Below are 17,380 nucleotides of genomic sequence, written 5' to 3' on the forward strand. Positions count from 1 at the left end.
ACTGTGCTGTTCTCCAAAACTGCATTAGTTGAACCCACATTAGTTTGCCAGTGTTGTCATCTTCTCTATAACAGTGTGCTCTTTGATATTTTATACAATACTGATTGCTTTTTCTCATTTCAGGTAAAGTAACTCTGAGCATTGTATTTGTGTGCTGTTATGTTTAAATTTTTGTTTCCATCACGCCATTTATATAGTATGGGGAAGCTTTCAACATGACCTTCCTTGCTAGACATGCTAATTGTCCATGGAATGAGTATATGAGATGCTCAATAAAGATGAATACCAACACTTATAGTTAGTATTGTATTGGTTTGATTCTATATCATCTGCTGTGTGAGTACATTCTTCGCTTATCACAATCTTAGATGAGATTGGCAGACATTAATATTGAAGAAAACGTTGCAAGCTGAAATATATATGGCTGGGCTAATTTAAGGATCCAGGTTTGTCAGGGTAATGGCTTTTAAAGCAAGAATGCTTTATATTAGAAGATGAAACTACTTGAAAATAAACTACATTTAATTACATTGATATACTGAATGAAGGATACAGAGAATCTATGAACATTGTATTTATTTATTTGCTTATTTTTGCTTTCCATTTGTTTACCAGGCAAGTAAATAGTCCAAGGACACTTTTCAATCATAACCTGGGCCACCATGGCAACACAAAATAGAAATCACATATGTAACAATACAATGTCAAATTTCATTGGAGGCAGGTATTTAAATATGTTGTGAATAACATTAGTGTTTATAGTATATTAAATTACAATGTGTTGATATTGCAGTGATTAAATAAAGATATATCTCTGATATGCTGATTATGTAAAAAAGAAGATAAATTTATGATAGTGATGTTCAATAGATGAAGAGCAATGTGCTAGTGATAATGTTTATATCTGCCTGTTAATAACTCCTGCTGATTGCAGAGTGGTGTGCTTATCTGCTATTATGGATGGGATAATTAAGGACAGCACTTTGTTGGTAAGATAAGACAAAATAAAAATAAGAATTTGTGAAACTGTCTTTAGTGATGAGTAATCATATCAAAGACATATTTAGAGTTTTTTATTTATGTAAAGTGTTTATTTTTAGCATTATACTACTATTAACCAATGGGTTTTGCCGTTTTGCTTTTATCGTAAAGTTTTTATAAAGATGAAGTATTTATTTCTTTATAACTAGCTGTAATTATAATACTACTGTTAGTCTATTTTCTACCCAATGTCACTCATAGATGCACCACATAATAACATTACTTTATTAGTTAATAGCACACATGGACTGTTATCAGAGTATTAATATTGTGACAGGAGTGTTTTTGACATCTGGAAATCTGTAGGCAGTTTAAAGAAAATACCAAAACATTGCAGGCATGCAAAAATAGGTTCTTCTACCACTACTGTTTACAGGAAACAAAGTAATGCTGCCTATTCATAAAACTCATGCTGTTTTATGGATGTGCTGTTTTGACATTATTTATAACAAATTATGAGAACAGATGTACACTTACCAGTAATGTTTATAGATTCAAATATGACAATTTTTAGAATCAAACCATGCTGTGTAAGGTAAAGCCGGTTGACAGTATGGTCTCATGGCTAAAAAAAAAATACAATATATATATAGGTCTACTTCTAAATCTCAAAAGCTCATAATCTCGAAATTCAAACTGCTGATCCCAAAATCTCAAAAGTTCAAAATACTGAATCTCATAATATTTAATAAACCTACAGGGTGCCAACACTTACTATACTCCACCAGAAGTAAATAGAGAAACAAATAAAAGACAAAGCATATTAGTTTACTCCAACTATTAGCAGGGGGCAAGCACTCCTTTCTGCTACATTAATATATCAACTCCGAGGCCTCACTTTACTACACTAAGATGAGTAATGTTGTGGTATAGCAAATTAAAAGGGAACATGACTAAGGTTACAACAGGATGTCATGAATCACATAATGGTATGTTTGCCATTTTCTTCTTTGGAGTGCGATCTCAGAGTTGATATATTTAAGTAGCAGGGGCTGTGGGGGTGCAGGGGTGCTTGCCCCCTTGCTTATAGTTGGAGAAGAGTAATATGTTTTTGTATGTAGTAGTGCTGGAATATAGCAAGTGTTTTTGTACTCTTTTTTTTCGATATTATGAGATTCAGTATTTTGGACTTTCGAGATTTTGGATTCAGCAGTTTGAATTTTGAGATTATGAGCTTTCGCGATTTAGAAGTGGACCTGTATTTAAATATAGATATAGACATATGTGTGTGTGTGTGTGTGTGTGTGTGTGTGTGTGTGTGTGTGTGTGTGTGTGTGTGTGTGTGTGTGTGTGTGTGTGTGTGTGTGTGTGTGTGTGTGTGTGTGTGTGTGTGTGTGTGTGTGTGTGATACTTCTTTATCTCTATAGTTAAATGCACAATATTAATACATTTGATAAGTCAGTTAATTTTTTATTTTTGTAGAGTCGAAATCATAGGTGATATCCACAGATTTCTTGTGAAATATGCAAAACTCATTTCTCAGTATTAAAATCTCCGTTACTTTCATCTAACTTTCATGAATGGAAGGTAAAAAAACTTGCCCTATCTCTGACTCTGGGAGTGACAAATAACAGGAGCAAGTGATCAGAACCCCACTTGTCATTTCAAAATCTTTTTTAACCTTAACTTTTAGTTTCATTCATTGTTTTTTTATTGTACACATCAGTGTAATGCTTATTCGCAAGACACATTTAGAGAATACATACAACAGATTTAGACACAAGATTACTTACATAAAGTGTACTGCTCATCATAGCAGTATAACCCTTTAGAGAGCTTCCTTGGAGATGGGAGTGAATAACACGTATAAGAGGTAAAGACAATATAGAGACACTCATATGATTCAAACAACCAATATAAAATACGTTGAAAAACGGTGTAAAGTTAGTTATATAGACAGCTGAATCCTTTTAGAGCTTTGTTAGCTGCATCACCACATTGATAATGCAGAGGAAAACAAAGAACGAATACGGTGTAACAAAAGAAGGTACATTGTAAAAAAGCAGCATCTATATATGTTTGCGTATTTATGTCTGTAAAATCACTGGCAATGCTATATAAACAAAGAAAATGAAGAATCGAGATGGAAATAATAGCACCATCCAGAAATCTTGGACTTAGAACTAAATGGAGAAACCATGGACAGGCACACACAGACATGAATAAATAAGTCACTTACTGATGGAAAAGCCATGAACAGGTACCCTCTGACAAAGATACCATAAGATACTTCCTTCAGGTCTGTATTACTCATAGGGTAGTACAGTACACTTAGGTCCTGGAAAAGCCTTATTAACGGACAAATATATCAAGCAGTATTGTACGTACTTCCACTGGGATACTCTGACAAACAATGCTTCTGTGTGTAATACAAGACTGCCCTGGAATCTGTGGTTATAATTCTGAGCTAGTTCTTTAATGTTGTTAAGAGACGGAGGCCTGACTAATGAGATAAGAGAGGATTCACATAGATACCAGCTGTACATCCTTTTGAGGCCTGTACAGGTTTTCCTTGCCATTACACAGACATTGCCCTGTTAGAGTCTTGGAATTTACCTGAAGTAAACACATTAGGGTTAATCCCACAGCTGGCAAAGGCCTGAAATATCTCAGCAGCTTTAAAGAAATGCTTCACAACAACGCGGACCTTTCCAAAATGTATCTATCCATGTGGATTAGTTGTCTTATTTATTTCCTCTGTCTTTCATTTGCAGTTGTCTTACCTTTTGTTTCTTCATCTGCTTGGCCTTCCTAAAGTATTAATCACAGTTTTACAGTTGTGATGGTTAATGGTATGGAAATGGGGGTATCTGGTGGGAGAGAAGGGCTGACCACATCATGAAAATGGCAGAAGGAAGATATAGTGCTACTTATAAAGTCTAATAAACAAGAACGTTAAGCATCATATGCTAATGGTAGAAGACAGGATTAACATGCCTGCTGCAGTAAGATATGTGCACATACTACTATTGTGAAGAGAACACAAAGAATTCTGATTGTATACTGTATAAAATGGGCTACGTATGAAGAAGGTGTGCAGACCTGATGCTTTACCATTTGGAGACAAAGAATAAAGTGGAAGATGAGGATGAAGTAAAATTAGGGATAGAAGATAAAACTAATTTGACACTAGTTAAGTTGCAGAAGGATAATAGTAAGTCATCAGATGCCATTATTAGACTCTGCACCTGGCACAGAGTTGAAAGATAATGAAAAGCCGTCTTAGGGGTCAGAAGGTATTTCAGCAATAAAGTAATGTTATAAGCCTCATGAGTTCCAGGGTGCCTAAGTGGTGAGCTGCTTAGTTGGGAGATTGCTCATGGCAGAAGCACATGCATCTCACAGAGCCACGTACTACAGGCCTTGCAAGGCTGCAGTGGGATTGCAGGAGATAGGGTAGATACCCAGCAGCAGAATGATAAACCACCAGTACCCTGGATCTCCTCAATGGCCATGGCCGTGGGTCAGGTTGATCCCGGGGGTGGGGATGGTCTTAGAATGGTAAAATAGTCTCAGTAAACAAGAAGAGGAGCTTGCAGCAGCCAACAGTCAGCTGCATGTCAGAAATAAATTAGGACATTCTGAAAAGTAAAGAAGAGTTAAGAGGGTATGCACACAGCCCCCTCCCCTCACCATCCAGTAATGCATTCTCACAGCTATCAACATTTCTACACAAGAATCCTGCACAAATCTTAAATTAATTGGAGGGCAATGGCCCAAAATTACAGATGGGTTTTACATACTGCTTCAATAAGCTTAGAAAGTTGTTAGAATAGACGCTTTTCATTAACATGAAGGATATTAAGTCTGAATCTGAAAAGCATATCATTATTTATTAACTGCAACTTATTTCTTGTCTATCTATCTATATATCATTTGTTAATCAGCTTGGTCCTACTAGGCTTGTAGCCTCTTTTCATGGGATAGCCAATGTGGTATTTATACTACTACTAGTGGAAATTTGGCCAGGGCATCACAGAAATTTGCTTTCTTATTAGGGGAGTGCTCATTCCATTCTTAGTGCAGTGGTGCTGGGAGAACAGCACTCAAAGAGATCCAAGAGGACAGATGGCAAAAAATGGTGCCATGTCTGAAGTTCTACAAGATTCAGAGAAACTGTTTCTGCAGAATTTGTTTGTTTAATTGGAAGCAAACAAACAAAAAAAAGATGGATGTGTTATTACAACCATCCATTTCAGAGGGTTGCAGGATATTTTGGGTGATTGTTGCAGAGCAAGGCAGAAAGTTTGAAAGATGATTTATTGGTTGAAACTATGGACAAATATCAATCAGTGACATTGGAAACTATTTTGAAAGAAGATTCCCAGACAAAGAAATCATATGCTGAGACTGTTAAAGAAACTGCAGAGAAAGTGATGAGAGGAACTGAAAAAACAGGAAAGGAAAAGGAAATGTCAACAGCGAAAGGAAATTCATGGAGAAAAGTCAGAACAATGAAAAAGAGAAATGGACAGGTATGACATTTGGGATAGTTTACTGGGCCCTTTCGGAGTGAAGGCTCAATAAGTAAGAGTTTTTATTCTTATTCATAAAGAGACATTTTGTGACATTATTTTTGAGATCGGTTCTGTTATGGAAAGTTTTTGGGGGTGTATGAGAAGAAAAAAATCTGTAATCCATAGTGTTAAAATCATTTCATGGAGAAACAAAAAAGAAAAAAACATGTTCAATTTCAAATTGAAGTTGAAAAAGAGACTGTAAAGAGACATTTAAGCAAACTTTGCAAATATGGGCATTAGCAAAGTCTATGATAACAGATTATTATAGACCGAGGGATGAGACTGTCACATTGTACAGAAAATGGAGAAAGAAGAAATTGTACATATCCCTGGTATGATAAATGTAGAGGGTAACAGACATGTTGTAAAATATTGGGGACAACTGAAAACTTAATTTTTCCTTGTGGAAAAGATAAGCATTTGATAAGTTACTGTGATAAGGGAAAATGTTATATTTGTGAGGAAACAGGTCATAATGCTAAAAATGTGAATGAAAACATTAATAAATGTAACAAAATTGAGATTTTATGGATGGATTGTAATCTGGAGAAAAAATTTGACGAAGAAGAAAACAAAAGTGAGGAAAGTATATGAAGAGAAGAAATCGTCCCGATAAAAATAAAAAGAAAGTAGGGAGGCAATATCAAGCTAAAAATAAAGTAACGATAGAAAGAAAAAGTGAATCAGAAGATAATATAGAAGAAGGATCTGAAATAAGTGATGAGGAAGATACAAATCGGAAAATAGTGAAAGGTAAAAAGAATTCTATTGGCAACAAGAGTGAAATACAAAACAAGAACATTTAAAGAGATACATGTAAAAGAGAAAAAGAAAGGAGATGCATAATGAAAATGAAATTAATACTTCAAATTTATGCATTTTCTGGTAAGCTGCAACATAGACATAATGACAACTTTAGAGTGCTTTCAGTAAATGTAAATAATATCAAAAATATAAGTAGGAAAATAGGCATCCTAAATTAGTATAGTAAGTGTGATGTTGCCTTAATAATTTTGAAAGATTTAAGATTTTTGACACAAGAAGAGAGATTGCAAACAAAGATCCTTTGCGAAGGATAGGCAATGTAGAGCCTAGGAAAGAAAGTATGTTCAGGCATAGTTGTACTTTGCAGAATGCCAGTGAAAATATTGAACATAACACTGGCAATAATGTGAGGATTATTTTGGATCTCAGATGACATAATCAGGTATATAGAATTATAGCATTGCCTGCCTGTGTTACAAGTAAAGAAAGGGAAACTTTAACAAAACGTTTGATTATGTATTAATTAGTATAAATATATTATTGATGGGATATTTTAATTGTGATTTCAAAATTAAAAATAAATGATGTTAAGAAAATGTTTGAAGTTATAAAATTTGGTGTTTAAAGTTTGGAATAATAATTTGTGAACATATAGTCGAGGGATATATAACATGGAAATAGATTTTCTTATATACCAAGGTTTAAATATAGCTAAGTGAGAGACACTGGTAGCAGGCTTTTCGATTTACTCAGCCTTATAGATACAAAGTAAGTAAAGAGTATATTAGATTTGGAAAAGGAATAAAAAGAATACATGAGAAATTATGAGATGAAAATCAAAAAAAATAGAAATGAGTATGTGTTTATGTAAAGATCACATTTCTACTACAGTGTGTAAAAAACTGGTCTGGTTGGTGGCTAGCTTTGAAAGAAAAAATATAAAGCACATTTTTTGAATGTCAGTCAGAGGTAGGAAAAGCAGAAAAAAATATAAAGCAACATGTGTGGATGCTTTAGAAGATTTGGAAAGGCATAATAAAGAATATTGTGTGATAGAACAGACAATTTATGAAAGAATCAGGAGAGAACTAATGAATTATTACTTAAGCAAAGATATTTACAAGGTAAAAAAAGAGGTGTCACCTTATTTTAGCCGTGTAGTGAAAGAGAGTGCTAGTATAATGAAAGTAACGAAAGATGATAGAGGAGAGGTAAGAAGATCTTGGGAACATATTATGAATATCATAATAAGTTATGTAAAGAAAACATTTCAAGATGGAAAGTAAGTGCAAAAAAATAGTATATTAAAACAACTGAAAAAATAAGGAATTGGAAAATGAGATTTCTTTACATGAATTAGATAAGGTACTTGACAAGTTAATTGACAGTCAGTTTCAGGATCAGATAAAATAGGATACCAATTTTATAAGAATTTTATGTATAATGATTTATTCAGTGGTATACTTAAATTTGTAAGGAAAAAAGAAGATACAAATAAAATTAAATATTGGAGACATACAATATTAAACAATACAAATTATAAGATTTTTATGAAAATAATGCAGAAGAGAATGGAAAATAAAATTAAAAGTATTATGGAGGATGCCACATATAGTTTAAAGGGAATAGGATCTCAGGGATTATTATTCATAGTAAGGGAAATTGCAGATTATATTATAAACAGGAATGATGAGACCAAGATCATAAAAACATTTAAATAAAGCTCATGATACAACACATCACAAACTTTTTAAAATAATTATGGAAGAGTTTCACATTAGTAAGAAAATGAATAATGTATATTGTTCTGCATATAATAAACATTAAGAATTTGAGTGAATGGATGGTGAAGCAAAGAAACAGAAATAAAGAATGGAGTAGATTAAAGATGTCCTACGAGTAGTATATTATTTCCATTAATTATGAATGTATTAGTCGGAGATGTAAATTTGCACATGAGAGATGCTACTTATATTACTCATGAAGGGATAAAAATTCCAGTCATGTTTACTTATGCAGATTATATTACATTGACTACAACAAACAACATATGGATGAAAGAAGTTATATGTTATATACATCAATATTTAAACATAATAGGCATGACTTTAAATAAAGAAAAAAAATAAAGAACTGGGTTGCTAATCTCGCACATATGCTGACTATCTCTATTGTCAACAAAATGCAGTTGATTAAACAGATGTCAACCAAACCAACAAAACTATTATACAATCAATCTATCTATCTATCTATCTATCTATCTATCTATCTATCTATCTATCTATCTATCTATTTATGTATAGCCATTTCAGAAACTTGAAATTCATATGGTCGAAACCAAATAATTGACTTTTTGAAAACCTGAAGCTTTTGAATGGAAATCGCAGTTCGGTAAGGATCAGGAAATTTATCCTTTTCCTCAATGTAGTGTGATCTCAGAGTTGGTATATATAATTTGCAGGGGTGTGTGGGCAATGCAGCGGGGTGCAGTCCCCTTGCAAAAATGTAAAAAAAAGGCAGATTTTTACATTTTTTTAATGTTTTTTTTTTTGATGTTCAAATTTTCATAAACTCGATCATATGGTCTCGACTGTATAAATTTCTGGAAACTCTATCATTTGACATAGACCCAAATTTACATACATACACACATGTATACATTAGAATAAAGTCAATTTCTCAAGATTATTAAGTTTGATACTTGAATGTCTATAATTGCTATTCTTTCAGTTGTTGAACTAGCATGCATTTCCTGAAGGATTTGAAGTCTGAAATGCAAATGCCTGCAATTTCCCAGTAATTGCAGTCCTAAAATATTTGCCAAAAATGTAGAATGCAGTAAAAATATTAGGTAATATTAGAAACATCTCCTGACTGAGTTGCATGCATGAACATTTAAAATTCTTTGGTTGATCCTTTTCTGGAAGTTTAATTTTCAGCAGTACCATTCTGTCGAGAGGTAGTAAAGTACTATTGTAGTGGAAATGTGTTTGCAGTTCACATTATTACTGAAAGTAATTACTGATAGTTTTCTATAGATTTTATGGTATGCTAATTATTGCTTAATCATTGCAAATGTTTTAACATTTAAAGCCTCATATTAAGTACTTTATGACAACCTAAGTTGTATTATTTGTGTGTGAGTTTGTTTCAGATATCAAAAGGCTAACAGACCTTCATTTATGAACATTTAAACACAAAGGACTAATGAAGTTTGGTAACAAACCAATTTGTCCAGGGACATCTTCAGGTATGGATCAGGTAAGATAGTTACGGGAATTAAGAGGATAGTGGAACAAATTTAATAAAGTGGGGATGAAAGGGTTAAATTGGAAAAGTAGGAGGCTTGTCAGGAAATGAGGTATGTGTAAGGAGGTGCTTAATGGGTTTTTATGTGAAAGTAACTGGGTAAGGGATCACATTTTGGCATGAAATTGCTAGGACAAGTACACATCTGACATGACCAGTAGGTACTTCTGGTGCAGGTAGGCCTCAGGTTAACAATAGTTAGTTTGGGAGAGTAAGTTAAGTGACTGTATTACATATACACACACACACACATATATATATATATATATATATATATATATATATATATATATATATATTTTTTATACATTGTGTGTGTGTGTGTGTGTGTGTGTATGTGTGTTTTGGTTGGTACTGTGCTATGGAGTATGCTGGTATGGTCTCAGCTGTAGTATAACATCAAGGGGAAGGGAATAGGTTACAAGCACTATGGTAGCATGGCTGCATAGTAGGTACAGTTTAGGGGTTGAAGGGAACTTTTGTTAGATGGTTCAGTAACCTCCTAAAGTTCTGCATCCAACTGTAGTGGTAGCTGTTCAGTTCGCTGAATTATTTGATGTATTTTCATGCAGTTGTGGTCAAGGAGTGGTATAGTAGTGGTTCCCGGGTTTTAGATTATGGCAGTCCTTTTACTTGACCATTTTTGTGGAAGGATTCTCAGGTCATGTATGGAGTGATGGCCTCTGCATTTGCTTTGTCACATGGCAGGTTCTTTGAGTTCGGGGTTCCTTTTATTAGGATTGTGGTCTGGCATAATGATTAATATGGTTGCATCACAGATACATGCTACAGGGTTTGATTCTGCTTTCCTTTTGTGACATTTTCTTTTCCTGTCCATGCGAGCTTCCATTGTTGGTGGCGGAGTAGCAGGGTGGCACCTTGCCATTGGGTTGCTCACCTCAGGAGAAGTCCATGTTTTCACGGGCTGGGATGTGAGGCAAGAAACAGGTAGATCACGGTGTGTACTAGCATATGGGATCCAACTCCTTCCTAGTTAAGTTGTGCACAGTGAAATTGTTTCTTATTTTAACTGACACTTCAAAAAAAAAAAAAAAGATTGGTAATGAGCATTTTTCCTGTCATCTACCAATTTCAAGTCGGGTTACAGGTTTGCTTATTTTAATCACTATGTAGAACCACTACATCATGTGTCCTTCCACCCTTTCTTTTTCCTAAGTTAAGAGGCTGACATCCTGTTCATCGTTACTTTATTTGACTGAGAGTATATGGGAATTCCATCTCTGATGATGCCACTAATGTGGGTTGATCCAATGGCACACAGTATTTGAAGCTGGTTCATTCATATTTTACTGTACTGACTGATAGTGCATAGGACTATTTGTAATTAGTGTTACTACATTTATACTTATATTTGGCTCCTTACTATTGTTAATATAATATTTTCATAAGTTTAACCATTCTGCTCGCATTCTTATACATGGAAATATTTTCTTTGTTTGGTTGAAGAGGGAACTTGTAGTCAAGGATCCATTGTAAGGGTTATGTGACTGGTTGCTCTACTGAGTTACTGTTTCTTTTGAAATTGGATTTCATGACATTTACCTGTGGGTCTTTGGTCCTAATATTTCCAGTTTAATAAACGATCTCCCTATATCCTTTAAGTTATGAAGATTCTGTGCTAATGCATCAGTTATCCCTCTGAGCTTTTAAAGATTATTTTTATTTCTTGTAGTTATGCTTATGTAGATTACCAATAAATCCTTATCTGTCAGGCTTAGAAGCCCAGAGAAGCTGTAGCATTTGTTATTTCTCCTGTTTGCTGCCTTGAGTATCCCTTTGCTGGGCTGCTGAAATATTCAAGTTTCTGCAGGTGATTAAATTTTATTTTATACCTTGAACTTTGTGTGAACTTTGTATTCTTTGTTAGATAAGTACTTGTACTTATAGTTGGAAATTTATTTTGGTGGGTTAACTGTTTGGATACAGATATTGTTTGTGGTGTGTTGTATCATTTTCCTGGTTCTATCTTAGTGTGGGTTGTGTCCATTTGGTTGCAGGTTTGAATTGTACAGTCTTTTGCATGGAGATGTGGAAGGAAGTTCAGGAGTGTTTTCCTTGTGTTGATGGGGATTGGTTGGCAAAGTGTGGTTGAATGGTTTTCTTATGGGTCTGCCTATGGTCACAGATGTTGGTCATTGTGGTATGCGGTGTGGTTTTCTTCTGGGTCACTGAGGTCCTTAGGTAGTGGTGTGCAATTGAGTTCAGAGTGTATGTCCTTTAGAGGGGATTGCTAGCACAAAACCTCTTATTCTGGCATTATTTTGGGTTTTGCAGCAATGAGGTTTGTCCCTACTTTTCTCTTTCATTAGTGGTGTTTAATGTGTTTCTGGGCCTGTTCACAGGCTGGAAAGCAGCTGCAAGTAAGTATTCATTGCTGCACAAGCCCAGCTGCAGCTGGAGCCACTTAACTGCTGAATAAGTAGTGATGTTTGAGTCTGTACGCCTCAGCTGTACAGATTTTCCCAGCATGTTCCAGTTTTGGCTTTTATTTTGATATGATCCTCATAAAATTTGTGGGTGTTTGGCAGATCACTTAAAACTGGAATGGAGTTTAGATTACAGATCCTTCAGAAAAGTTGGCTAATATAAAGCCTCTTATGCTAGCATGTTTCTAGGTTATAAGAGCAATACCAAATTTTTCCCTAATTTAAGACATTTGTTCCCCATCATTTTGGCTTTGTCTGGATTTCTTGAGCTAAGAGTTTAACAGCCATTGGGTATATTTCTTAGCTAGTTTGGTTGCGAGCTGGGATAATGGTTATGGTGTCTGTTTCATAGACACAGGGTTATGAAGTTCCCAGTTGTGTAAGAGGTGAGACATATGGCATGGGTTACAGGGCACAAGTCAACTGAAGGAGCTACTTGGTCAAGTAATAAGGGCAGCATGCTTAATTTGTTTGTTTTTTTTTTTTTTTTTGCAGATAGTGGAGGTACAGAATTTGAGGCAGAGATGACGAAAGTACAGACTTTGCATCAGCCGATGACCTGAAGGAAGTGAACTCGACAGGTGGTATATGCTGCTACGGTGGATGTTCTGGACATTGGAGTGGAAGGCAGCAAGGTCACAGGTAATAGGTGCTCATTTAGGCAAGTCCCAGTTTGTACAGTTTGGGATTAGTGTGGGGACAGGTGTGGTTGAGGTACATCAGGGGCATGGTGAAACAGGTGTTTAGGCTTAATTATGGGGAGTTTGGAGTAGTCCTTAGGTGGTGTGGCATTACAACAACTGAGTTTAGATATTTTTTGGGATCTGGCTGAGTCATCTGTTAGCTACGTGAGCCCAGGGGGTCTTTTAACACCTTCGCCTTACCACTTTTATTTAAAAGAAAGGTCTGGAATGGGGGAGTATGTTGATAATTTGAATTAATTGATGTGGCTGGGGTTCAATGGCTGATGGAATAAGGAAATGCCAACAGTAAAGCCTTTGGAGGCTTTAATGGCCTTGTGGCTAAAGACTGGGGGCTACTGGGTGTTAAGCTTCAGTAGGTGTTAGTTTTCATTGATTACACGGTGGCTTGTTTGGAGAAGAACACTACCTTGGCCTTGCCATCTTGTCTTATTTTATCTCGATCTGAGAAAGTCAGCATTTTTGGGTGAGGGATGCCTGTTTGTGATATGACCAATGGCGAAATCAGTCAATGAGTCACTGCTTGGGGATGTGAGACATAAGGACATTGACTTAGTTAATGGGCAGAGCAGGGGTATGTTTTGTGGCTGGCATGTACGTTTTTTCACATTTGTTCGAAGTGTGCAGGTATGTATTCAGCTGTGCAAGTGACTGATGGGAAGACATATTGGTTAATTTCAGTTCACAGTAGCCTGAATTGGGTAGGCTACTTTTGTTCTTTTCTGGATTTCAGAGTAGCTGGGTAAAGGGGACTTTGGGGGTGGAGAAAGGCGGTATCCTTTCATGGGTCGAAGAGAAGACCAAGGATGCATCTTCCTATTAATGTATGGGTATTGCCGCAACTGCTCATGCTATTTCCTTATTAAGCAGTTATGTATTAATTAATAGACGGGTTTTTTAGGGATTTTCTATTGAAGCAAGGGTTGGAGGGGTCAGTTTGTAGGAATCTTTGTCCTTTATGGAGGAAGGAAGAGATTGTGGAAGGCTTGGTGGAGCAGGAATGGTAGGCGGGTAGGTTATTGGATTCATTAATTATTCTTTCATTGGGGCTGTGAGGAGGTGGTATATTATATGGATGACTTTTAAGAGTGGGTGAAGGGTTTGATGATGCATTGTAGCATGTGGGTATTTTTGTGAGATATGTGAGTAATGGGTTGCTCAGTGGTTAGGCAGAAGTTAGAAGGCTTACGGAAGGCATTGTTCTGGGATTCCTAGTGGATACAGTCATGGTTTGTTTTCTTTATCAGGTGCAAAGATAGCATGTGGTGAGAAAAGCTTTGATGGAAAATTTCAAGGACAAGGTGTGGATTGAGGATATCATTGAGCTCTTTGGGTCACTGAAGTTTGCATGTTGGGCAGATAACTCAGGTCATTTTCTTCTGTGGGTCGATGGCCTTTTTGTTGAATGGGGGGGCATACATCACTCCATTAGGGTTAGTATGTTTGTGCATGCTGATTTAGCATTGTGGTGTCTTGTTGGAGCAGTTTAAAGGTGTGTCTTTTTTGCAGGTGGGGGGGGGATTGGTTTGCAGCTTGCCGGCCGGCAGGAGGAAAGCATGACTGGAAGACAGATGTTGAATATTTAAAATTAATTTCAGTTTGGCTGTTTCCGTCAGTTTAACAGAAGAAGTCGTGGAGATATGGGTTAATTTTTCTTGGACAATATGGCAGCGGTACAACTTGGTGCTGCTAGACAAGGTGTGTCAGGTTGAGTTAGAAGGCTCAGATGCTTGTACAGGAGTCCTGTGTAGATTTTTAAAGGAAGCCATCTGATAGGGCATTGCTAGATTTGTTAAATTTGTGTTGCAGCTACCTGGGGAGGAAGGAGTTTGGTGGGAAGGATTGTTAAGATATGTGGTTCAGACAAGGGAACAAGGTAAGGCAGTTCAGTTGTTCAAGGTGAATTTAGCTTCAATTAATATGCAGTTGGGATTTCTTTGTTTTGGGTGGCATTGAGCTTCTAGCGTCCTGCAGGTACAGTTGGTAGGTAACTATTTGGCAACAGTTAAGAAGCTGCTGTTAGGTAAGTGAGGATCTGTTTGAATCACTGAGGTTATATGTGAGTATGTTTATTACTTTGGTGTTGGAGAGGGCTCATTAGTCTGTTAATTTAATCTACTTAGGCACCTGGTTGTTTTGGGAGTTTATATGACAGGACACTGGGATGTTGATGTCACGGATCAAGTTTGGTTCAATGGGAATGGAATACAACTGAACAAATTTGGCTGTGAACCTTTTAATGTACAGTAAGGTTTGTTGGAAGGTTTTGCTGAATGTTTGGTATGATGGAGATGAACAGCCTGGTCAGGCTTGTATCTGGGGAAGAGGGCATGTCTGTCTCTCTTCTGTTCCCCCTCTGGTGTTTGATTTTTAATTCAGTGAATCGGGAAATGAAAGTGAGTGATTGGACGCTGCTTGATAAGTAAAAGTAAGTGAGCAGAGGTAAGAAAGTTGGTTACATGGTTAGAGTGAGGAAGTGCATCCTGCCCTAGTAAAGGGAGGTTGGATGTTTAAGACCTTTGATACCATTCCCCACTCAGGAATCATAAAAAACTCCCTAAGCTAGGCATCAACCCCTATATTACTAGGTGGGTTGCAAACTGGCTCACAGATAGAACTCACAGTGTGAAAGCAGCTGACTCCAAGTCAGACTGTCGACCAGTCATGAGTGGAGTCCCACAGCGATCGATCCTGGGTCCTCTCCTGTTTGGTATCTACTTCTCAGAAGTCCAGGCCAATAGGAAGGGACTCTCGCTGACAAAGTTTGAGATGATTGCAAGTTGGCATCCATTATTAACTCCCCAAGTGATGTTGACATCCTACATAAAGGCCTCACTGAGACCAACGACTGGTGTCAGAACCATGGCCTTAAGTTCAATGCCAAAAAAATGTGTCTTCATCCCCTTTGGGAAAAACCCAATTCCCATGAACTACCACATTGATGGTAGTCCACTGAACACAGAAGGCATTATAAGAGATCTGGGAACACAGGTTGACAGCAACCTCTCTTTTGACCACCACACTGCCACTGTGGTCAGAAAGTCCTTCTATGTGGCACATCTCATTATTAAGGGTTTTGCATCCAGGAAGAAAGAGGTCATTGTCTCCCTGTACTCTTCCCTCATTAGGCCAGTCATTGAGTACAATGCCCCATTTGGCATGTACCTCACTAGACACCTGCAACAACTAGAGAGGTCTTAAAAGTACCTCATAAAGAGGATCCCAGGCCTTAAACGCTTGTCCTATATGGACAGACTCAAAAAACTCCAACTATTCTTTGTCTCATATTGCCTACTTAGAGGCAATCTCTTCTTGACTTACAAAGCCATGTCTGTCTCAGCTCTGTTAGAAATGCTACATCTAATGAAATCCCAATCCCTCCACACCACACGCTCCAGAGACCTCAACCTCATTACCACAATCAAAAGAATGCGCTGGAGGGACAGTTTCATAACCCAGAGACTGCTCATGCTATGGGAGAGACTTCTCCTACATGTCAAACAGAGCACCTCACTTGTCCTCTTCAAGAGAAATCTTGATGAGTGAATGAGAAATAGAAAATTCACCCCAGGGAGCACTCCAGTGGCTCTACTCTACAGAGGCACTGGAAACAAAGGTCGGGTGGCACGATGCTAGGGTAATCCTATGGGCTAGGCTTGTAAAGGCTCCAGGGCCATTGGCCTAGAACACATCTATGAACCTATGAAAAGTGCTTCATTTGATGGCTTGACAGATAGGAAGAATTTGCTTCGTAACATTTGCTGGAAGCCATAACACAACATTGCTCTGTTTGAATTAAAGTGTGCATTCCCATAGCATAGCATCTCTTTTAATTGAAGCATCTGTTAACTTTAGCAGAAGATATGTTACGCATGATTACGGTAGGAAATACAGCTTAAAAGGTTTTGTAATGTATGCGTGTCTAAGCATTCCATTCAATTTTAAAGGAATATATAGTACATGTACTTTAAGATTTTGCACATTTTGTAAACATTGTCAAGTACAACAACAGAAGTAAGACAGGTTATGTATTAAGCATGCAGGACACTGAAGCATACACTCAAAATGTTTGTTATTCCTTCTTATTACACAGTGGACTGCAGTTACTACTATCTATGCAGTACAACATGTACTTTGTTCTGCAAATGTTCCTCATTGAATATTTGTAAACATTGTTGGATTCAAAACAAAGAGGTTGTTTTTATACTAAAAAAGTTTTGATGGCTCTTTCCCAGTGACAACATAAAAAAATTACTTCTATACTCTTGTGGATAATTTTCTGCATGGTATCATCTTCACTGTCAGTGCAACTAAAAATGAATATGGAAAAGTCAGTGGCATTCACTATGGCAAACTTTTTGTTATTTAATGCCTCATCTTCATCATTGCAGCCATTTTATCTTTGGAAATACTGTCTATGCAGCTGTAGTAGTAAACCATGAACAATGCAACCCAACTTAAACAAAACTCAAACAGATCAGACCAAACACAGTCCTACATATGCTGAGCCACATAAAAGTAATTTAGTTAAACCCCACAGGCCTCCTAAATGAAACACATATTCTCAGCAGCCTCCAAAACACACATCATATATATA

This window comes from Protopterus annectens, chromosome 7.part0, assembly GCF_019279795.1.
Source record: "Protopterus annectens isolate FY-2018-M chromosome 7.part0, PAN1.0, whole genome shotgun sequence".
Lineage (NCBI taxonomy): Eukaryota > Metazoa > Chordata > Ceratodontiformes > Protopteridae > Protopterus > Protopterus annectens.